The following is a 23,963-nucleotide window of genomic DNA, read 5'->3' as shown; positions in this document are numbered from 1 at the left end:
CTTTTTATCGGCCAAATTTCCTGAAACTTGGACGTATAATTCAGCTTGGTTGGGAAGGACTTGAGGCCAACTCTCACATTACAAACATTGACAAAAATAAATGATAGTTGTAACAGTCAAAAATGATAGATTCAACATTTTTCCAAGAGATGACTGTGTATGTGTAGACTTGACTAAAACAGATAGTGATAGTGATTTAAATTTTGAATATGGTGCTGTGGTAGGATAATTTTCCAATTGTTGCACATCTTAAAACTCGCCTATTGTTGCACACTCCATGTTTTTCTTAGGGGGTGTGCAACAATTGGCGAATTTTTAGCCGTGCAACAATTGGCGATTTACCCTATTATTGATTTAATTTGATAAAATTACAGCCTAACAAAAGGGCAACATTTTAGTGTTTTTTTGCAAATATGTTTATCAGGCCGATAATATTGCGGCAATGAAAATATTAGCAAAAAACATCTTCAACAAGTTGCATTGAACTAAAAAAACTACTGATGCTAATAACTTCACTCAGCGAAGAGATATAATGATGGTATTTTAAATACAATTGTTCAAATACATAAGAGCCATATGTCGAAAAGATTGCAAGTTGAAATTTACTGATTTAATATATATTACAAATACATATCTTGGTCTACGTTAGGCCTGGGACACACTGATGGTGTTCGAACCATGGTAGAAGTTGTCAAGAAAATTACTCTAAGGCTATCTTGAATGAAGACAATTATTAGCATGAAACTCATTTGAAGATAATTGTACCATAGTACGAATACCACCAGTCTGTCCAAGGTTTTAAAACGACCAGACGACCCGGATTGTGCGAGACAGTTCCGGATTCAAGTTATTCGTCTCGCATTATAAAGTGTCCCGAAAATGTCCCAGATATCAACAATCGCTAAAATATGTTTTATCTGACACATCTAACATATATAACTGCTCTTCTTAAAAGCAAACTTTAGATAAATCTAAATAGTAAAAAAATAAACTTTCGATTCATAAATCGACGCGGCTCATTTTGTTTAATTCTTGTAAGCTCTCTGCAAATGAACTTGAAATCGTTTCGCAAGAATTTTCTTTCATTTTTGTTTTTCAAAACTATTTCTTTAAGAATTTCCATCGAAATCGATGTAGCAACCCATACAACGATCTTTTTTTTTTTTTTTTTTTTTTTCAAAGTGATTACGGCGGTAGCAACACTGTGCTTATGTTCTACACCGCACCCTTTCCCTACATTTGCTTCTAGGAGCCTCTATTTTTGTTTCAACACACAGAAGTACGTAGGCGTGCGTGGCCCAAGTCGACACTGTTTTGGCCTGCGTTGAACAAAAATAGTTTTAATAAAAGTTTCCCCTTTTTTTGTCAATTGGTTTTTTCGTAGTATGATCCATGTATTTAGTTAGGTTCTTGTCAATTTGTCAGTTATTCGAAGTAGATCTCCAATAGTCAATATGTCAATTAAGTCATTCTGATCTGTTCTATCATAGCAGCTTTAGTCTTTGCTTTATTGAAGTACAGAGAAAATAGGTAGAGAAGCGAAGAGTGTGAAGCCAAAAATACCTTATCGAACCGTCAAACTGGTATCCTATCGAACAAAATCAACAAACCTTAACGATTGCCACATAATTCAAGATAAGTATTGCGATCATTTGAAACATTTTTTTAACAATATTTTCAAATATCAATGATTTTATTGTAAATAACAATGATTCCTTAAATTGATGAACATTGATCCTTTTTGGAATACAATTTAGATGATTTCTTGTTAATAAATCAACTGCATAAATAATTTTCTATTGCAGTACACGAGAAAGACGCTACTCTCGATAGGTGGATTAATCTGTTTTTCGGCAGTTGCCAGCATCCTAGTAATGAAATCAAAACAGAAAAAGTGTTGCCATTCAGACGGCTGTTCACTCTTCGCTTCTCTACCTATTTTCTCTGTTGAAGTATAGTTTTATTGGAAATATGATGAATATCGTTATTAAAAAGAGACGTCTGGAACTGTGTCCTGCTAGTTGTTCCGTCATGCACATATGTCATGCCTTAATAATGCCTAGGAGATTAATGAAAACACGTGTGTTCGGTCAGATGTCCATTGCGTAGAAAGTCAAGGGAAATAGGTTTCTTTATTGTCAGTTGTTATGTAAGCCTCGCTTGAAGCACTTCCCGTGAGAACCCTGTCATCTGTACACCATCTAATCCGTATCCTCGTACACAACTAAATACTGTACTGTCAACCGGCGAAAAGCCTACGGGTAAACATTAAAAAATGAATAATAATGCTGTCTAGGGCAATGTTTCCTATCGGCCATTATTGTAGTCTAGTCCCAACTGCAAGCATTTTTCCAATCTTAGCGTCAATTGTCTTCTAGATACTTCTAGACAGATTCATCGAATCAGTCGAACCCGTATGTTAAAATATAGTCGATTCTGTGTCAAATTGTTTCTTGATTTTTACTTCTGTGTTCATCTCTTGTGTCCTTAAAATGTCATCGGTCCAAAACCTACAGAAACATGTAACTGAACTTCTGATATTTTTTCTGTTGGTGTCATAACATCATCTAAGAGATAAACAAAAATTGCTTGTCAACTATTATGTATTCATCCCCCTACAAATACTATTAAAAATATTCAAATTTGTTCTGTCCTATCGGTCCTATCAAGATAAACTATGTCATTTTCTCATGCATGGCCTAGAAATGTCAACCTAGTCATACAAAAGTAACGTTGTTCAATTAATAAAAAGCAGTCAGTTTTTTGTCCAGTCCAAACTGTCACGTCAAGTGTTCGCACGTTAGCTTCGAATCTATCAGCACAATTAAGTGCTGCAAATCTCCTTCCCACTATTAATTTTTCGGTTGATTTTAATTGCTTTATTTAAATAAAATATAATAAAGTATAACATAGTAGAAATTCGAAAAAGCGACTATGACATTAATAAATTACTAATCAAAATCAACCGAGAAACGTGGGAAATAGAGCCCAAACAACATTTTGAAGTCAGCTGGCTGTAAAAGGTTCCAAAACCAGTCAAAAATCCTATAAAACTTTTATTAGGATTTGTAACGATCATCGAAACCTTCTCAAATCCAACTGATTTGGAACTATTGCTTGGGAATAGACTCTACTGAGCCCTGGCGGTTCCTCCGTGTTTATCGAGCATGTCTGATGCATATGATCAGCCATACTCCATCTGCAGCAGCCGGTTCGTGATGAACCGTTGGAGGCGCATTAAAGTGTTAAAAAGGTGATATGTTTCACTAAAGAACACTACATTACAATAATCAAAATGAAACTCCTTCACTTTAATACCGTCAACCCCTGCGAACTTGGCCAGGGCGCAACCCATACAACGATCTTGAAGTAATATCAGTCAGAATCCTTCAGATAAAATCCGAAGAAAAACATGCCAAAGGCTACTGAATTCGTGGAACAAAAATAGTAGAACTTTGAAAGCGAGCATGAATTTGAGTTGGATATTCCCGAAGAATTATTAAAATATTGCTTTGAAACATTTATGAGCAATGCCTGAAATATTTAGCTGCTATAGTCACTCTTCAGCAAGTTAATTTGAAACAAGGTTGCGACCATTCATTTGCAAAGATTTACATTCATTTGCTATTATCTCAGTTCAGAAGCATGCTATCAAAAAACAATGTATGGATGAATTTAACCTTGTAATTTTATCTGAAAGTTTGCCGAATAACATTGGGGTCGCAAACGTATACCAAAGTCGTGAGCGAGCTGTGAAGGGAACTCTCCACGCGGTGAATGTAAATTATATTCACGCTGTGGAAAGTTGCCTTCACAGCTCGCTCACGACTTTGCTATGCGTGTGCGACCCCAATGTTATTCGACAAACTTTCAGATAAAACTACAAGGTTAAATTCATCCATACATTGTTTTTCGATAGCATGCTTCTGAACTGAGATAATAGCAAATGAATGTAAATCTTTGCAAATGAATGGTCGCAACCTTGATTTGAAATTCTCATAGAATTTTTCCTGTTTTTTTTTCAGGGTTCCTCCGAGAACTTCTTCAGTTATTCATCAAGGAATGCCTGAAAAGAATTCACCGGATTATCAAAGATGTTACTAGCACTTCTTGCATTTGATTAACATCTATAACAAGACAGTTCTTAGAAATTAGAGTTTTTTTTTTGGAAAATTTTGCATTTTTTTTTATTTGTTTCGTTTCCAACCAGTATTTTAATATATCGAGACATTAAATCACTGAAAAAACTGACAATTTGAGATATTTCAGGATTCCATTAGATACTCTTCCAGGATACCTTACAGCATTATTTTACAGCATTCCATCAGACATTCATACCAGGACTCTTTAATTGATTACTGGCTGATTTGAACCTTTGCTTCATGTATTGTTCCCGTTTTTCTTGTAGGGATTCATCCCAAGATTCACACAAGAAATCTTTCAATAGGGAATCGCGCCACTTGGGCGGTGGCTTCTATTTTCGTCTGTTTTCCGCTATAACTCAGTCAAATTTGTACCAATTGACATCATTTTTGGAATGCGGTGAGATAGGTATAGTATCTACCCGTTTACAACATTTCAAATCAATTGGTTCAAAATTGACTGAGTTGTAGTAGAAAACAGACGAATAGAGTAAGGTGGGGCAAAAGTTCGACCTTAGTTGAAAATTCAACCTATTTCAAAAAATCGAAGCAGATAAAAATAAATAAATACCGTGTGGTGATTCTACCATCCATGAGCTAAAATTTTGCTGAACAAAGCTACGCCAAATGTCTTTTCAATTTTGAGTTACAACACTTTTTGTATGTGTGTGTTTTATTCGAACTCTTGCCCCACCACTGGGGCAAAAGTTCGAATCTAGTGTTTGTGGAATTTCGCTAACCGTAGCACACTATTTTGACACTTTGGTAATAGGAATACCTGAAACCACTTAATATAGGATGTTAGAACTGGAATACACTTTAAAATTCGATTTGGATTTTACCCAAATCAGGGTTAAATTTACTACACCAAAATTAGTAGTTTTCCACCAAATTCAGATAAAACCACATTTTTTTTCAACTCTGATCGAATTTTCTCACTAATTCCATCACTCTTAGAGATAATATGTACATTTTGCAGAATTTTAGGTTTATACCTAAAGTTGCCACATGACTCGAACTTTTGCCCCACAATTCGAACTTTTGCCCCACTATGAGTAAAATACGATTTCCAAATCTTTTTTGCAAAAAGTTATACATGCTAGAGCATCTTCAAAATATACCTAGTTACGCCCCAAAATAAAATATCGAATTCGATTTCATTAAAATTTCATTCCATGCGTTGGAAGGGCCATCGCATGTTACAATTTTTTGATCAAAAACCAACATTTTGTCATAACTTCTCGAAATATTTATCAATTTTCATAATTTTTGGAGTGAAACACTCTTTTTCAAAAAGGGTTCGAACAACCTTGACACCAGAAAGAAACAATTTGAATCGAGCTCAAAAACTTCAAAAGAAACTCTTGCCCCACTCGAACTTTTGCCCCACTTTACTCTATAGAAGCCAACGCCCAAGTGGCGCGATACCCTAGTTTTTTCCGGCATTCTTTCCGACATTTCTTCGTTGATCTCCCTCGAATTTCTTTGGGGATTTCTTCCGGGACTCCTTACGGTATTCTTTCAGATGTTTCTCCCGGGATTAATTAAGGGATTCCTTTGAGGAATTCTCTAGGATTTTTTTTTTCAGGAATTCCTCTAGATATGCTCCCGGGGTTTCTTCATTCATTTCTTTAGAATTTTTTAAAGGATTTCTTCCGGCATGTTACCCGGTATTCCATGAGCGATTTGCAGGATTCCTTTTTGATGCTTTCTAAGTTTTGCTTGGATATTTCTTCTGGAATTTCTTCAGGAATACATCCAGAATTCAATTAAGGATCTTTCTAGGAATTTTGTTAGGAATTACAATTCTCTCGGGGTTCTTTCATGGATTTCTCCCGTAATTCCCCGAGTAGGGGAGAATATCTAAATCATGTTCGTGTCAAAATATCTGAAAATTTCTACATAAAAACAAATTTAACTCTTCTGCACGAAATGGAACACATACACCCATGGAGTTGGCTCAATGTTAGTGAAATCAGGCCAAACATGTCTAAAGGTCCTATCTGCAGAAGAGAGGCTCTCTTTGGTTTCCCTCTCTTTCGTTAATATCTCAGCTGTTTATTTGTATTATGATTGTCTCCTTGCATTGAACGATGGTCAAAACAGTCGTCTTTTGATTTGTACTGCAAAAATAGATGAAAAGTGTACCATTACATTGCAATAATTGAAAGAGAAAGTGAACAAAGAGAGCCTCTCAAATGCAGATAGGACCTATTGAAAAGTTTGGCCTGAAATGCCATGTGCCCCTCTCTGAGATGTTGGAACGAAGAACCTCATGCTTCTATTCCCATGATAATCACCACAATGAGCCACAGTTGAGTGGTAAGCATCGCCGAATATGAATCCTAAAGTCATAGGTTCGATGCTGGATGGCAAGAAAAAGGTCGACAAATCTTGTCTGACATTGTTTTTATCTGGTAATATCTTATCGAGCTATTATTGAGAAATTCCTGATCTTTTACCTCATATATCAATCAAATCTCTATCAGTTTTTGTTCTTCAATCAGTAATAGCTGATTATGCTATTCATTAGATTTTTATACCTACTCGGGATCCTTTAGGACTTTCTCCCAGGATTTCTCCATGAAGTTCTTTCCGGGTTATCACACTTGGAAAAAATCACCGACTTCGGTAATTTTTTTACCGAAATCTCAACCGTTAAGTTTTTTACCGGAAAAATTCGATGACGTTTACCGAACTTCGTTAAATTTTGACAGATAAACGATAACATTTTACCGAAATTTGGTAATTTTTACAGGATTCCGGTAAAAAACCATTACCGATCGCTCAGCTGTTGAGATTTCGGTAAAAATTACCGAACACGACTAGCTGTGACTGTACGTTACTCCAGCAAGAATTCCTGTAAGAGCATCCCCAGAGATGCTTTTACAAATTCATCCATAAATTCTTCTGAGAATTCATCAGGAATTCAAAGATCTTCACCAGAATTGGGTTTTTAAATTAACAAAAAATCAATGACTTTTTATTTTTAAACAAAAGAGCACCTTTTGTTGATTTATGATTTTTACGGCTGTTCGGGCTTGTTCGGAAGTTAGCCATCAATGTTAACTTCTTTTCCCGATCAGCCTAAATAGCTGTGTAGTGTCGGTAGCGATTGTCTTAATTGGCTAAGAATAACACTACGGACCGCCTGATCCAGTGGTAAGAGTCCACTAAACAGGTGACCCCTAATTCATGGTGTTATGCGGCTTTATGCTTACCGTGCCAAGGAATGAATGGTTAGGGGGGTCTAATAAAAACCTAACCACAAACGGAGCCTGTGGAGAATTAGGGCGTCCTCCACAGTATTACGCCCTTACTGCGCTAACCGGAGCAATAGTGCAGTAGACCTTGCGTTTCTCCGAGATAATCAGTTGCCCTTCTTAAGTCTCAAATTTGAGGCTAAATAAGGGCGGGATTATTCAAATGTTGTAAATTAGCTTACATTACTACCTATACGGTTTCGCTAAATGCGTTTTCGCCATTGGCGTTTTTTTTTTCAATTGACACCGATTTGGTTTGTCGTTGATGTTTCCTTTTTGTGCTGTGATTGTGAAGAGTGTAATCCTGTCTAGTTTGGGTAGTGGCTACGGCTAGGAAACCTCAGATCAATTTTCAGCGTAAAAAGCGTGCGTGGCCCAAGTGGCTCTACTTCAAAAAGTTCATTTTCATAGGGTAACTTCTGTGTAGATTACCTTGTGAACCCAGTTTTGCTTCTTTCATTATAAATGAAGTGTCGTGCCTCGAGCATGCTATATCTTAGAATAACGTTAACAGTATGTTTCAACCTTTCCTTATGGATGCCTTCAAGCAAGCTCTTGTATTCAGCATTTTTTCGTTGATATTTGGCAGTATTGCTACGAATCTACGATAGGATTACATCATCTGAAGTAGCTCAAACGTTAATTTGAGATGCTTCAGTTTGATGGAATACTTAGGTAGTACAGTTCATGGATAACTTAACATAGAATTGCACCTAACCAATCTCTGCATGAGCTGAATTTGTCATGAGTTGACTGATTGGCATGTGTCAGATGACGAGTCTCCATTTGACCTTCTTTGCATTTTTGAGTGTTCCTTCGCAAAATTTGCGTATTCAGGCGTCCCTGCTCAACGAATTAGGAAACCTGTACTAATTGGTTGCGACCACATTTTGTGGATAACTCGCTTCCATTGCTACTCCAAGAGAGTTTCATTGTGGTTTTGTACCTACAACGCCCTCCATTGTGGCATACCATAACTATTGCTTTGAAAGAAGCTTGTCCTCTGCAGTCTGTGCGGACTGCAAGAGGTATTCCTGAATGGAACTCTGATCTGTTCAAGTTCAAAATATCTTCGGATAAACCATTCTTTTGTATAGTTACGAATCTCTAGCTTCCGCTTGAGAATTATAGCTATATAATCGACTTAGTGGGCCCTAAAAAGCTCTGCCTAATTCAAATCTTCAGGAGGAAATGGGGTTTTGTCCTATTTTTCTGCAGAGGGATTTGAGTATTTCAAACATGTTTTGAACTCTTGTAGTTTTCTATGGGGTTTTTTCATGGCGTGAAATTACTCTGTAGTTTTATCCCGAAAGGGTGCGTGCGTTGTATAAAGATGGAATGAGTTTCAGATTTATCTGGTTACCTCGTTCTTTCTGAAATGCTTGAAACGCATTGTCGATTATCACATCAGTGATGTTCGTCTGGCTGACATGCCTACTCATGTGAACTCACATGCCTCCCAATTTGGGATGTCCACAGTGACTCTTTTACACAAAGTTGTATATGTTTTCAAGAAAGTACTTGCTCAATCGTAGGTTTTGCGGTAATTTCTTGAATATTGAGGATGCTTTCGATGACGTGCCTTTCAATGTCATATTGAAAGTCGCATGACGTCGCAAGCTACCTCCAATGAGCTATAGGCTCTTTTTACGCTTATGCGTTTTAGTGTCCTTTTCAGGTCACTGATTAACCCCGTTGTGGTATGAGCTATGAGCTCTCGTTGCGCTTATGCGTTCATTCCCTCTTCTAGGGCACCCCTTCCTATTTCATCACCTTTCCCTTTCCCAATTCCCATCCCTTGTCCCATTCTCCCTCAGGTAAATGATGAAATAGGCTCATATGTATGGCGATGGCACAAATGTCCCAAATGGAGGATAACGTGCCTCTGGAGCCGGCCTTCTGATACCTGATAAAAGGTCGACAAATCTTGTCTGACATTGTTTTTATCTGGTAATATCTTATCGAGCTATTATTGAGAAATTCCTGATCTTTTACCTCATATATCAATCAAATCTCTATCAGTTTTTGTTCTTCAATCAGTAATAGCTGATTATGCTATTCATTAGATTTTTATACCTACTCGGGATCCTTTAGGACTTTCTCCCAGGATTTCTCCATGAAGTTCTTTCCGGGTTATCACACTTGGAAAAAATCACCGACTTCGGTAATTTTTTTACCGAAATCTCAACCGTTAAGTTTTTTACCGGAAAAATTCGATGACGTTTACCGAACTTCGTTAAATTTTGACAGATAAACGATAACATTTTACCGAAATTTGGTAATTTTTACAGGATTCCGGTAAAAAACCATTACCGATCGCTCAGCTGTTGAGATTTCGGTAAAAATTACCGAACACGACTAGCTGTGACTGTACGTTACTCCAGCAAGAATTCCTGTAAGAGCATCCCCAGAGATGCTTTTACAAATTCATCCATAAATTCTTCTGAGAATTCATCAGGAATTCAAAGATCTTCACCAGAATTGGGTTTTTAAATTAACAAAAAATCAATGACTTTTTATTTTTAAACAAAAGAGCACCTTTTTCTGAGCCGCTATGATTTTTTTTTTCAGATTTTTAGAACTTTATTTTGGTATCTAAAATCAATTTCAAAGAGATTTTTTGAAATCACCTTTTGACAGCTGGGCAACTGCTTGACAGCTCCGCTCAGTACAGAATGCAACGAGGGGTGATTCGACAAATCGCTCCCATACAAATTTCAAATTGATTTTTAAATAGGTTCCCGGGCACCAAAATTGATGAAAATTTGGATTTCGGCTCAGTTTGGCATGTAGATTCAGAATATTGAATTATCTCAACACCACTAAAGAAGCCAATTCTTCAGTGACTTCTTTCAGAGCTTTTTTATGAATTGCTTGAAAAATCTTGCAGAAAAATCCAGAGTTCTTAAGAAATTCTTCCAAATATTTTTAGAAACGATGTAAGGAATTTCACTAAGAATTTTTCAACAAGCTAATTCAAAGATTCTTGAAAGTATTTCACCACATTTCCATTAAGAAATTCCTCTTTTAGATTTTTATGAGATATTACTCTATGAACTCTTAAAAATTGCACTGAAAATATAAGAATTCCTCCAAAGTTTCCTGCATGAATTGTGCCATAGGTTCTTGCAGGAACTAGGGTGACTAAGGGTATTATCGGCAGGTTTGTTCTCTTCGTCATGAGGAGGTTTTGCCAGCAAAAGTGCTTGAATTTTTGTCATATCATTCAGCTTGTTTGGGAAAGATTTGAAGCCAATTTTGAGTTCAATATGTTTCAAAAACCCCATCATGACGAAGAGAACAAAACGGCCAAAAATACGCAATTTTCTATTGCAAGAACTCGTTAAGATAACGATGGATTTTTTAGGTAGGTATTCATCTAGAAATTCTTCCCGATACTTCTCAAGCCATTCCGGTATAGCTAATATGTAAACAAAAATGATGGCAGAAGGATTTTTACATGAGCTCTTTCAGATACTTGTGCTATAACTCTTTCAGAGAATACTCTAAATATTTTTCAATATTATTTTTCCGAGGATTACTACAGAGATTGCCACATTGATTATTCCCGAAGTTTTTGAAAGATTTCTACAGGAATTCATTCATGCGTATACGTCCAGTGTTTGCTCCCTCCATAGTTTCCTCTTAGATATGGAGCCTCGTAGCCGTGCGGTTAGGGTCATCAAGCTTCTAATCGCACCATGTTATGGGGTGAGGGTTCGATTCCCGCTCCGGGCGATGAAACTTTTCGTGAGAATAGTTTCTTCTCCGTATCCACTGGTGCATGCTCCGTGTGTCCCTTGTCTAGTGTTAAGTTTCATTCAGTCTGTACAGCCTCTGGCTGAAGACGGTGTCTGCGTCTTTTTTTAGATGTTATACAGACGAACTCTTAGGAATATCTTTATAGCTATTTGTAAGAATTCGAACAGGAATTCGAACAAAGATTGCTTCAAAAACTCTTCCAGAGTTTTATTCAATAATTTCTTCAGATTCTTTCAGAAAAACTTTAAGGATACCCCAAAAATTCTTCTCCAGAAGTTCATTCTACAATTCTCCAGGATTTTGTTCAATAACTCATTTAGAAATTGCTTCAAAAGTTCCTCCCAGGAAACACTCCAGGATTGCATGCAGGTATCAGTATCAGTAGGTCGGCTCCAGAGGCACGTTCTCCTCCATTTGTGAAATTTGTGTCAAAGGAATATCTGACAGACATTGTTCCAGGAAATGCTTTAATTTGGATCAGTAACTCGACTTGTAATTTTCCAGTAGTTCTTCCAGAGTTCCCGGGACTTTTTTTTCTTATAGATTCTTTTTTTTTTTTTTTTTTTTTTTTTTTTTTTGTAGAGTGACCAGGTGGAGCTGCATGACAGCTGATAGCAAAGCCTGGACCCTTTCCCAACTTTCCCCCTACTAGTACCAATACTCACGATGGACTAGACGATGTCGTCAACTTGAGCAAAGTGTGTAGTAATTAGTATTGGGTCGTAGTAGTTTTTAAAATTACTGTGTTTTAACTATTCCCATCGCACTAGTGTTTTGACCGAATGGAAGCTCCAAAGATGATATGATAATTGAACAATATTTCAATAATCGAAAATATCCGAGATCACTGGACAACATTCAGAGAGAAAAAAGCTGTACATGTTAACGCCTTCAAGGTACTATTCCTGAGAAATATTACAAAGAAGAGCAAAAAATTTGTCATAGCTAATGTTTACAGGTTTGATATTTTTGAAAATTATTCGGAGACAACTGCCAGAGCTAGCGTTTTTAGCCGATATGGGCAACTAGTTTTCTGACAGCATCTCTAAACAATAAATCAAATAATAACCTAAGTTTTTTACAATACATTCTGAAAATTATTTCAAGCTGATTACCAATAGTGTCAATAACCGATGTTGGTCATTGACATCACCAGCATCATCCCCAAATAACTCTCATATTAGTGTTAGGTAACATTTTTTGAGCTTCCATTCGATGTTGTTATGAAATCAGTCAAACCCTATACGTCGAAATATAGTCTATAATATGTCAAATTGTGTTCTTAATTTCGTCTAGTCGTCTTCTGCATATCTGTGATCATCTAAGTCCGAAGTATTATTACATCCACCGAAACCCTTTAGATTGTCAACCGTCCTAAGTCCTAAAGAAACATGTAACAAAATTCCTGCTTTTTTGGTCAGTGTTATAATACCGTCTAGAATATAAAACAAAAAAGTTCAGTCAGCTGATTTTTGTGTCAAAAATTAAAATGATTAAGATTATTTGTCTACTTCTATATATTCATCCAAATCATATACAAAACCTATAAAAAGAAGAAATACAAATATAAACTCATTTCTAAAATCAGCAGTTTTGACTGATTAGGGTCCAGAATTTTCTAAAGGTAATAAATTTAATTGTTAACGTTACCTAATCTGTAAGGCTGTAAGTTAACTTATCCTAGCGTCCCCTGTCCTGTGTACTTCCGAATTCAAGTGATGAATGATGAGTGTAACGCAGAGACCTCCCCTACCCACTCTTGCGTTACGTTAAATTCAACAATTATTGTTAAATTTGAGAAAATTTAAAGAATGCAAAGATTAGGTCTATGCAAGCTGAATTATAACTTGTGATAAATGCACTACGGATACTCCTTTGGTTCCCATTAGTACTTACGGCCGATTCCTTCACTTGCGATCAACTCGTAAACCAGATATATCTAGCTCAAAGTCCAAGCAGTGGAGAATAAACTGGCGCTAAAATGCTAATGGGTTAAGCCCTCCCATCGCGTCAAGATTGAATATCCTGGGGGAGGGGACTTTTTTTTTCTTATAGATTCTTCGAGCATTATTGCAGAGATTCCACTAGGAATCTCTAGTGGACTTCTTCTTTGTGGCTCTACGTTCTCACTGGAACTTGGCTTGCTTTGTCGTCAACTTAGTGTTCTTTGATCACTTCCACAGTTATTAAATGAAGGGCTTTCTTTGCCTGCCATTGCCGTAATTAGTATATTGTGAGGCAAGTACAATGATACACTATGCCCAGGGAGTCGAGAGATTTTTTTCGACTGGAACGGGAATAGAACCCGCCGTCTTCGGATTGGCGATCCATAGGCAAACCACTAGGATGACTAGAGACCCAGACGCTGGTGGACTTTTTACAGTTATTCTTGGAGAAATCTTTGGAGGAACGTCTAAAAAAATGGAGAAACTTTTAGAGAAGTTTCAGGACGAATTCTTGGTGGAATTTCTAGGGATGTCTGGGAGAATTCCTGGAGCAATCTCTGGAAATTTTTCTGAAGCTAGAAGTATGCCTGGATGAAGCTGCTCCGAAGGAATAGAGATCCATTTGACCAATGTGGTAAGAGCACAGATATTCAGTAAGACCATGCTGAGAGGGTGACGGGTTCGATTCTCGGTCAATGCAGGAACTTTTCCTAATGGAAATTTTCTTGACTTCATGGGACATAGAGTACCATTCATTGTGCTTGTTCAGGATATACAAAACACATACAAAATTGTCATTGGAAGAGAAAATCCTCGGTTAAAAACTGTGGAAATGTTCTTGAAGCTGAGAAAGCAGGCTTTGCCCAGTTGGGAGTTGGGACATAACGTCAAGAAGAAGCTCGGGAGGAATTTTGAAACGGATTCCTTGATAAACTTCCTTTTAGATTTATGGAAAATTTTAGAGTAACTTTGGCAAAAGTTCTTGAAACATTTTTGGGGGCTTTACCATTGGCTTTGGAAGCAGGGGGCTTTACCATTAGCTTTGGAAGCAAAAATAACATATTTATGGTCAATAAATTGCAGGAAAGTTTTGAGAATCTGCAATAATTTCACTTTACTTCCATTTGTATCATTAGTAATTCAGTCTAGGATCCGTAGTTCACTGTTTTAGAAAAGCGCCACCTGCTCAATTTAGCTTTGCGTTTGATCGTTAATTGGTTGTGGAAGAACTCTTTACAGTATGTGTCCCTCATTGACAAATCCGTTTCAAAATATGTAAAATAACTTTGTTTAATGGAATACTTTTAAGTTTTCTATGCCATGACATTATACTCCCCATGCTTGTTGAAAAGCAGAGCTGTCATTCTCTAAGTTGGTTTTTCTCATTCTCATCATCATTCTCATTCGTGTAGCGCCGCAAAAAGGAACCCTTTTGCATGAATGATTTCAAGATAAGATCTTATCTAGCTTTGCTACTTATGATCGAATCCGCATATTACCTAAGCATACGCCCGCGACGGGCTGATAAGACTACTACGATCCTGTACATACCTGAATCAGACAGATTTTTTGTTCAGTTGTTACAAATGAAACTTTAAATGCAATCTGAAAGTAAAGAAAAAAGTGTCTTGTAATGGAGAATTTCAAGACCGGAAATTAAACAACTTACCATCATTTGGTACAACTCCCAGATGTCGCTTCCATTCTAGTTTTCTATCCTTTGAATGTAATCCGGATTCCACAATTTCGCCTACTTTGATGACTTTGATCGATAGCTCAGCTCCCAGCTTGCCTCGTTTCGCACCTCGTAGCTTCGGGTGGCAAAAAAGAGGCCAATCCTTGTTGTTCCCTTGAAACCGTGTGCGCACTTTTGTGTCACATATCAAACCGAATTAAAATTTCATCTTTTATCCATCGGAACAAGCCTCTCTCATTCCGGCACTCTGGCATTTGACACCAATTTTCCTCCCCAGGGGAAAAGCACTTTCCATCGGCAGCCCTCCGCCCGACGGACCCTTTCCCTGAATTCTCTTTCACTTGGTGCACTTCACAAATGCGTTGATTCACCAATCACCACTGTAACTTTTTATTTGCTGCAGCTTCTTCCAAAGTATTGCGACAGAATCATATTCAATATTCACATTTTTTTTTCTCTTCGGATGGCACAAAAACTTTACCACTAGGTAGAAGGGTGATCCTTTGCGTGTGGATCACCACCACTGGCACTACCGCCGCGCTAAATAGCACCCACGAAATTTTCAAGGACCTTCGCCCCGGAGGACCCTTTTCACACGGAAACGATCCGCACGCGGAACCCGCGCGGCGATTCGGCAAACCTTTTTGGATGCACCCTACGCAAAAACGGATTCCACTACTTAGCTACGACTTCACTTTTGTCCGAGCCCTAGTTGATGTACGCTCATTTTTTTCTCCGTCCGTCCGTACCGTACGCTGGTTAGTCGATCGAAGTAGGCCCGTTGCCGTCGTCCGTGTATGAAATTTTACCGTCGTAAATTTTTGCTACTACTCATACTCTACGCGAGAACACACCACCACGGCACAACCACCCTAATAAACATGGTAACTGTTTTCGTGTTTCGTTCGATGGACACGCGTGTGTGCGCGCGGTTGTTTGTTCGGCGACGTCAAAAATTAAATTGCCCTGCATGACACACAACCACACTCAACAAGCGCGCGGGTAATGGGCCTCTGTACGAATTTGCCCTGTCCTGCTCACTCCCACAGAAGGTTTGAAAACAGCGCGCACAGTAAAAGTCACATTTGACTTTTACTGTGCGAGCTGTTTTCAGATTTTCTGTGGGAGTGAGCAGTACGGCAGATTCGTGCAGAGGCTCATTTGTGTGATGAAAAGGCCTTTTTCATTCATGAAGTTTTCGGTGCAGTTACGAATGGTGATGTGTGAGTGACACGCTGTAGGGTAGTGGGGTTTACTGTAAAGCAGATTGTTTTGACAGCATCAACTTAATACGTAACGCTAAAATTGAGATTTTTTTAACTTCTACCCTCCGAGTAGGGAGGTTACGGAGTACGTAACGTTTTTTTATGACAATCCTAAAATTTGTGTATGGGCCTTAACTGGCCTTAACGCTCGGCCGTACTCCCCCTTTCCCTGAAGCGTTACGTAATTTGTGGACAGCGCCTTTAGTAACGATATAATATAAGATATTATCAGCCAGTCCAACGAGATTTTTTGGAAAAGCAGTTCTAAATACGTTACGTTACCCTACTGCTCTCATTGTGTAGGTGGTGTAGGTACAATCAAATTTTGATGAAATTTCTGTGATGACGTCATAACATAAGACAACGTATACGTCAAAATCAAAAGTAATATTATATTATCAAAATTGGCACACAAAAATTTTGTGTTTTTAATGAATGAATGAATTAAATGAAAGTATCAAAACTAAAACATAGTCGAATTATAGAAGTTAAAATATTTATTAAGGGTCGTTGGTGATTTGTGATTTATGTGCGTCTGATAATTTTTCACTTCACCTGCAAGTTTATTTATTTTGCTTTCTGCACTAAAGGCCTTTTCGGTCCTTCGCTATAATTATGCCATAAAATTTAAATTGCCGGAAAGCGTCGTTAAGCACATGCATTGAGTCGCACATGTGCTCTGGGATTACTCTGGGCATCTAAATACCAGAGAATTTTCTGCTAAGTACCTATCATATTCCTCTCGCGGTTTTTCCCGGAAATCTTTCGTTAGTTCCTATTTTAATTTATCTACGGATTCCCCATGGAATGACTTCCAGGATTCATTGAGACTTTTCTTCTGGCATTACTCCCGGAATCTATTCAGATTAATTCAGATTTCCTTCAGGGTTTTCTCTCGAGATTCAACCCAGATATCTTTAAACTTCCGTAACTCGCGCGGTTGGCCAACACCTCCAGCACCACGCTAAAGCTGAATACAAAAAGCGAGATTCAGGGCGCCTGATGCACCCTCCCGACCCCGCATAGTCAATAGGATAATTTGATATGATGGAATATAACATTGAAATATGAAAATAACATAATAGGGTATAATGAAATGTAATGAAGGTAATGAAATACTACACAGTGCTATATTTTTTTGTCTCAAGAGCAAACTTATGTGTCTCTGACAGATTTTGGGCCGCTGAATCCAAATCTGGGCTCAGATTTGCTCCAGCACGTCACAATTTTAAGCTATACACTCATTGCACAATTATGGGTCACACACAATTATTAGTCACTTTTCACTTTAATAGATAAATACTAATTAATTGCAAGCTTTTGTTAGCCATTATCATTTTTCGCACATAAGTTGATTTGTTTTGTGTCATTATACGTATCGTACACGGGCTTATACCACAGAGAACAGACGTCTATCTTCGCTTTCTGCCTTGTGTAAAACTTTGTAACGGTCATTTCAGAGTATGTGGTTATGCCCCCGTTGCGCGGCGCTAGCGTCCCATCACTTACATTGTTGTGTTGTCAAATTTGTTTCCAGTGCTCGCCGTTTTTGGCCGTTTGGCGCTCGTGTCGCTTTGTGGGCTAGTGTATTTGAACGATGAACACTGCCATCTTGGGGTCAAATCGACTTTTTATGTGGGGCAGTCTCCGTTGGTGGCGTTGAGGTACACTTAAATCCTTTACACACGATTTTGACGTATTTTTGTTCGAGCTTAAATGTCTGTTCTCTGTGCTTATACGTCAAAACATACATATTTTCGATATTTTTTTGTTCGGCGCAAAACCACATGTAAAAGTAACGCTTCGATTGTGAATATCGGAAAGTGCGTGCGCTGCTTTCGTAAGCTCTGTAAAAGCGAGCTTCAGTGATTTTCAAGTGCAAAATGGTATCGTCACCAGAACAAAGGTATAATTAACGTTCTAATCGTAGAAATTCATGTGACTGCAGCTAATTAAAGCTTATTTCTGGCAAAATTTAAGTGACTCATTATTGTGCCAAGGAACACCGAAAATCACACAATTATGGGTCACTTTTTGTGCAGCAAAATATTGACAGTTCTGCGTACATGGGCATTGCATACTTTTAGGCGTTTATCGGTCGTTGTGTTGAAGATTTTGTCCCAATTTTGAAAAAATGATTCCAGGCGAGATGGACCACCCATGGTCTTAGCCAGAAAAGACAGCAAAGAAAAAAAAATGATTCCAAATCGTGAAAACACGCTTCGTTAAGTGGTTTGAGACCAGTTTTAGATTCTACTTTAGTATATCTATCGAGAATAAGTGATCAATCAGTGAAAAAATAGACAATACATTATTGTTGAGCCGATTCCTCTTGAGTGACCCATAATAGGCAATAAATTGACCCATAATTGTTACACAGCCAATTTTGACCCATTATTGTGGTTTTCATTATTCACCAACATTTTAGTAATTTTCACCGTCTAAAGTGAATTTTACAAGCAAATTTTTATATAAAACAATAAAAAGAAGTTTCAATGAAGAGAACATAAAATAAAAATAATGAAAGTGTTATTTTTGTATGTAAAACGATTCATATTATGAAATGGTTGTTTCTTGAGTGACCCATAATTGTGCAATGAGTGTACCTCAATGTTTAGGGCAAAATATGCGATTTTGGGCTTTTGGTCGATTAACATCCATATTAACGACTCATGCAAAATATTTCGTTTTAACAAATCAAATTCGAAAGATTTAAGCATTTTATGTTAGTATGTAAACTTGCATGCAACTTTTGGGGGATGACTTGTATGGGAAATATCGTAGCTAACCAAAATCGCTAAAAACGATCAAATTCGATTTTGTAAAACGAAATATTTTGCATGAGTCGTTAACACAGAGAACAGACATTTAAGCTCTCTGTGATTTAGATATCAGTTGTCCAATTTACCTTCTAATTACTTAGAACAAATATTTCCATGCTTAATGGCTTGCAGTCAATAAAGCCGAAAGTCGCATATTTTACACTATAAATTGAGGTAAAGCTCAAAATTGTGACGTGCTGGAGCAAACCTGAGACCCGGATTCGGATTCAGCGGCCCAAAATCTGTCAGAGACACATAATTTTGCTTTTGAGACAGACCAAAAGTTAATTTTTGTTACGATGTGCTATTGGCCTCCTAAAGTGAGGTTAAGTTTTGTGAAATCCTATTTCGTATTTTAGTGATTGAGTCGTTCCAGATAAAATTTAATGTGGGATCGGGGTAGAAAAATTCATTTTATCTATAAATTTATCAAAAAATGGATGATTACCCTGATAAAAAAAGATCATAGAGATACAACAGAATGGATTGTTACAACACGCTGAATTGAATGGTACTTACCATTAATTCAATTGTTTAAAACGATAGAGTAACAACAGATCTTATGGTTTTCCACCATAGCATGTATTGTAAATGTCACTTTTACAATAGAAAATGGGGGTTGTTATGTATCTTTACCATAAAAAAATCCAAATTTTCTGGAAAAAAAATCAAGTCAACTACCATTTAACTTATGGTGTTTTTATTATTGAAATCTTTAGTGCCATTGATTTTATTGTACACGTATTGTAGTTCCAATACACCATTTTCAGCAGGAAAATACGTACACAATATAATTTCAGGGCTGTAACAGTTGGCGCGGATTTTGCGTTTTTCGCGGTTTTTGCGTTTCGCGCGGATTTCGCGCGTTTTTGCTAATTTCGGCGCGGATTTTGCGGAAATGGTTTTAAATGCACTTACATCAAACATTCAGACAAGTAGCTCAACGAAACCAGAAAAAAGAACGTTTTTAAATTAGTGTTATGGAATAGTCCCTAGCTTAGAGTGCTAAAGTTACACTGCACTTTACGCATTTGTTAAACTGAGAATATCCTCTTCTGAATTTCTTAGTCAAACTATTGAAGTTCTTTCTGTCTTAACCCCGAAATCAATTTTTGGCTAAAATTTTGGATAGAATGGCAGGATTTCTGAAATAGTTGTTTCTTGGTGATTCTGAAATCTTTTTCATATAATTTGCAAGGAGATGTCTTCCGGAAGTTTTAGAGAAACATTTATTTTTGTAGTCAAATTTAACAGAATCTTGTAAAGAAAATCATTGGTTTGGTAGACTGTGTGTGTCGTAAGAAATCAAAATAAAAAAGATACAGTTAAGACGTCCTGGAGCTTTTATGATTGCATTCTTAGATAATTCTATGGGAAAAAAATAAAAACTATGGATAGAATATTATTCATTAGAAATTTTTAGCGATTTTTTAAACATGCAAGAATTTTTTGATTCATTATGGATGAGTTTCAGAATGACGGAATTGAGGGAATTCCTGAATCAGTCATTACTATTTGCGAAACAATTTGTTTTGCTGAAACTATGATTCCCGATCAGAGCACCCATTGTGAAGGGCACAGTTATTGAAGGCACAGACAAACAGATGTCCCACTCTACTCACTTCCCATCGTTACCCTTTTTAACGATTAGTTCAAATATTTTGTAGTTCACAAATTTCTCGATCACGGCGCTCGCATCGTTTTCGCTTCTGTTTGACGTTTGCTCACTACCGCCATCTACTGAGTGGTTTGCGTAATACAGCGTGGTTAGCATTGGGCGACTGTGATTTCGTGACGATGATTTTTATAGCAAGTGATACGTCTGTTTGTCTGTGTTATAGGGTTTGGTAGATTTTTTTTGCAAAATACTTGAAAAAAATGTTGAAGCTTTCGAAATCCTTAGAATAACAACATTTTGCTGAAATATCCATCCATTCCTAATATCCATGGGTATGGTGTGACCTTGCTTAATGTTCAGAACATTTTACAAATATCGCCCTAAGGAATAAAATTTAGTGGTGATTTAATCAAAAATTTCACTAGTATTACGGTATTACTCCATTTGTTTCTGCAAAAAGTAATCCTTGAATTTCTCAAAAAGTTTCTGAAAATTCTCAAATGATCTTTTAGGATTTCAGGATTGCTATCATAAGTTTGATTGGATATTAAGTAATTAAAAATAAGTCATGGATAAGTAGTTAAAAATCAATTTATTAAATGATCAATTGATTTTCTCTTAAAAATGTTGTCTTTTAATAAGTTTGTTTGACATGTTTTGTACTGGCGCGGATTTGATGAACTCGGCGCGGATTTCAAATGGCTTGGCGCGGATTTTGCGGTTTTCAAATCGACACTTTTGTAACAGCCCTGTAATTTGTTGTTGAATAGTCAAATTTATCATTATTCAATGGTAGTTTATGGTGATTTTATTGGAAATTTTTATCAGGGTAAACTGATGGGGAACTAGTATTTCCCTTTCAAACTTCCAAATTTTCATGACATAACCTCTACTTTTAATCGCCAATTTAATGTAGCGAATTGAAATAAGGTATCAATTTGAATAAGTGTTATTCGATGGCAAATCCTTTCGCGGCCTAGATGGTAGAGTCACAGACAAACAGACGTAACACCTTGAACGATTTTCATGGAAATCCAACGTCCATTTCACACTACCATCAACTGGTGGAAAAGTTGCACGAATCACTGTGTTGTGCAATATCGTCAACAGAAGCCGCTAGTGTGAAACGTCAAACGCAAAGAAAAACGATGCGTGCGCCTCTGGTTGTGAAAGCCACAACTAAGATAATTTAAAATGATCGTTAAAAGCGTGGTCGATGTAAATTTCGCAAGTGTTACGTCTGTTTGTCTGTGGTAAGGCATTTTTGAAAAGTTGTGAATTTGATAAATCATGAGATTTTTCTGTAAGCATATTTTTATTTCTTTTTTATATAAAAAACAAACATGTTGTTTTCCAATGAATATATAACACGCTCGCGTCAGAATACCCATTTTTTCATTGCTATCTCTGTCGCTCTTCAAGAGGCCCCATTGAAAAATACCCATTTTCAAGTTGGGCGGCCAAACTCATAAATGGGTATTTTTAAGCGGAGCCTCTTGAAGAGCGACAGAGATGAATATAATGGGTAAAAAATGGGTATTCTGACGCGAGTGTGTATTGAAAATAAAAGAAAACTATTTTTGAAACTATCATAATATTGTAGATGTCCAGCTTGACAACCCACGTCAAAAGCCTGGAACTATTGTTATTTCAATCATATTTTCGATTGAGGAACAATAATACAAGATTGTAAAAACAATCATACAGGATTGTAAAAATAGTCATACATTCTCATTGCGGTCAAAAAAATGTCAATTTTTTTTTTGACTTTACGTCAAATATGATTATTTTTACCATAGATTTTTCTGTGTGATTAAGAAGTTGTCCATGGAGTTCATCAGGAACTACTCCAGAGGTTCCGTTAAGAGTTTTTCCAGGGATGTTTTTAAGGTTTTCCTTTAGGAAGTACTTCAGGAATTCTTCCAAAAATAGTCAAGGATTCCTTCAGATATTCCCCCGGGAATGCCTCGTGGTCGTCCCAGCCTTGGTTGGGTTGGAACGCTAAACAGAACTGGTACGATGGCCCCCGACGAGACAGGAGTGTTGGTGTAGGACCAATGAGCCACGCGACGATAAAAGAACTAGGGGAACTGCGGGCCTAACGCCCCCCGGGGGCAAAACGCCTTCACACGATTTCATCATATTGTTGAGGTCTGCGTTAGATGCACAGAAAATAAGACATTGCGCGCTGATTAGGATGGAACCAACCCATTAAACTACCACGCGCCATCATTTGCTGCCATCATTTGCTGCTGGGAAGAGTTCAATGGAGCCCCTTGATATTTCTCAACAAGTCAAAGCGGGAAATGCCAGCGGGCGTTTTGCCTCACCCAAAAAAGCGTTTTGCCTCCTGCAGTTTTCCGGCACCTAAAGAGCAACACTTTTTTAAATTGTTTATTTGAATGGGAAATTTTGTGGGCACGCGGATCGAAAGTTGAAGTCTCTTAGGTAAGGGAGTATACTGCTCTCCAAGGCATAATACGGCCTTAAAATAAGCATCATTTGAGATTTATGACCACATATGCTTAGCCGGAGCGTTATGCCCCTCTTTCCCCTACGTTTGGAACCTTCACGGAGCGACGAAACTACCCAAAAGTGAGTTCTTTCCACCCAACTTCGGGGTTGCGTGCGTCAAGTCAATTTTGAGTTGATGGAATCGATGTTTTTGTTGGGTTGTTCCCGCTTGCTTCCATGTGAAAAAAATACCTAATTTTAAGTTTTTTCCACCCAACCAAAATTTTGACTAGGTTGTATTCACTCAAATTTGAGTACTGTGCTAGAAACTCAATGTTGGCTTGACGCACGGAACTGCAAAAGTTGGGCTGTTTCTCTCTTCACTCTCTGACAACAACAGAAAGAGCGCATGAAAAGGGAGATGAAAAAGAACTCAAAATTGAGTTTAAAAGTACCTAATTTTGAGTTTTTCAGTTTCTCCGTGTTGGAACATGAAATCGCAACACAATTTATTGATTTCGCACGACGTGATAGGATAATCTACGATGAATTACATCCCCGCATCTTCGACATCGTGGCGTTGCAGCGTTGCAGGAACTTTGTTGTGCAGTTAGAGCAAACATACGGTATGGTTGCTCGCTGCATGACGTGAAAACCGTTGTCGGTGACATGAATAGTAATACCCCGGACAGACATGTGATACGAGTGTGATTCCTGTACAACGGTACGCAGTGTCAAGAAAATTCTAACAAGGCTGACTTGAACTGAGAGAATTTTCAGTATGGCACTCATTTCAAGCGCAATCGTACAGTGATTCTTGTATCACATGTGTGTCATAAGTATAAGAATGCAATGTAATGTAATGGTTGTTGAATAATGGTCCCGCAAGTTATTAGTTTGGCTTTCACCTGATAATATTGAAAATTGAGGTGGTGTTTGAAGTTCTTGTTATGATAAAATACAAATTCTTAACCAGAAAAAAACAGCACTGTCCG

At 37.4% G+C, this 23,963-nt stretch overlaps 1 protein-coding gene across 3 annotated transcripts in view; it reads right to left on the bottom strand.

Annotated features, from left to right (window-relative positions):
* Positions 1-15,595, bottom strand: part of LOC109420669 (uncharacterized) — a 57,140-nt gene extending 41,545 nt beyond the window's left edge. For 2 of the 3 annotated variants that reach the window (XM_029852888.2, XM_062850238.1), the window contains exons 1-2: positions 14,783-15,595; positions 14,665-14,718 (exon numbers count right to left, since the gene is read on the bottom strand). The gene's annotated coding sequence lies outside the window, so the exon portion shown is untranslated. The remainder of the gene's footprint in view (positions 1-14,664; positions 14,719-14,782) is intronic. The other variant, XM_062850237.1, reaches the window with a different exon arrangement.
* Positions 15,596-23,963: the final 8,368 nt, after the last annotated feature.

The sequence above is a fragment of the Aedes albopictus genome, chromosome 2 (genome assembly GCF_035046485.1).
Source record: "Aedes albopictus strain Foshan chromosome 2, AalbF5, whole genome shotgun sequence".
In the NCBI taxonomy this organism is placed as follows: Eukaryota; Metazoa; Arthropoda; class Insecta; order Diptera; family Culicidae; genus Aedes; species Aedes albopictus.
The sequence above is the reverse complement of the archived record's forward strand: the minus strand, read 5'-3'. Positions and strand labels throughout refer to the sequence as shown.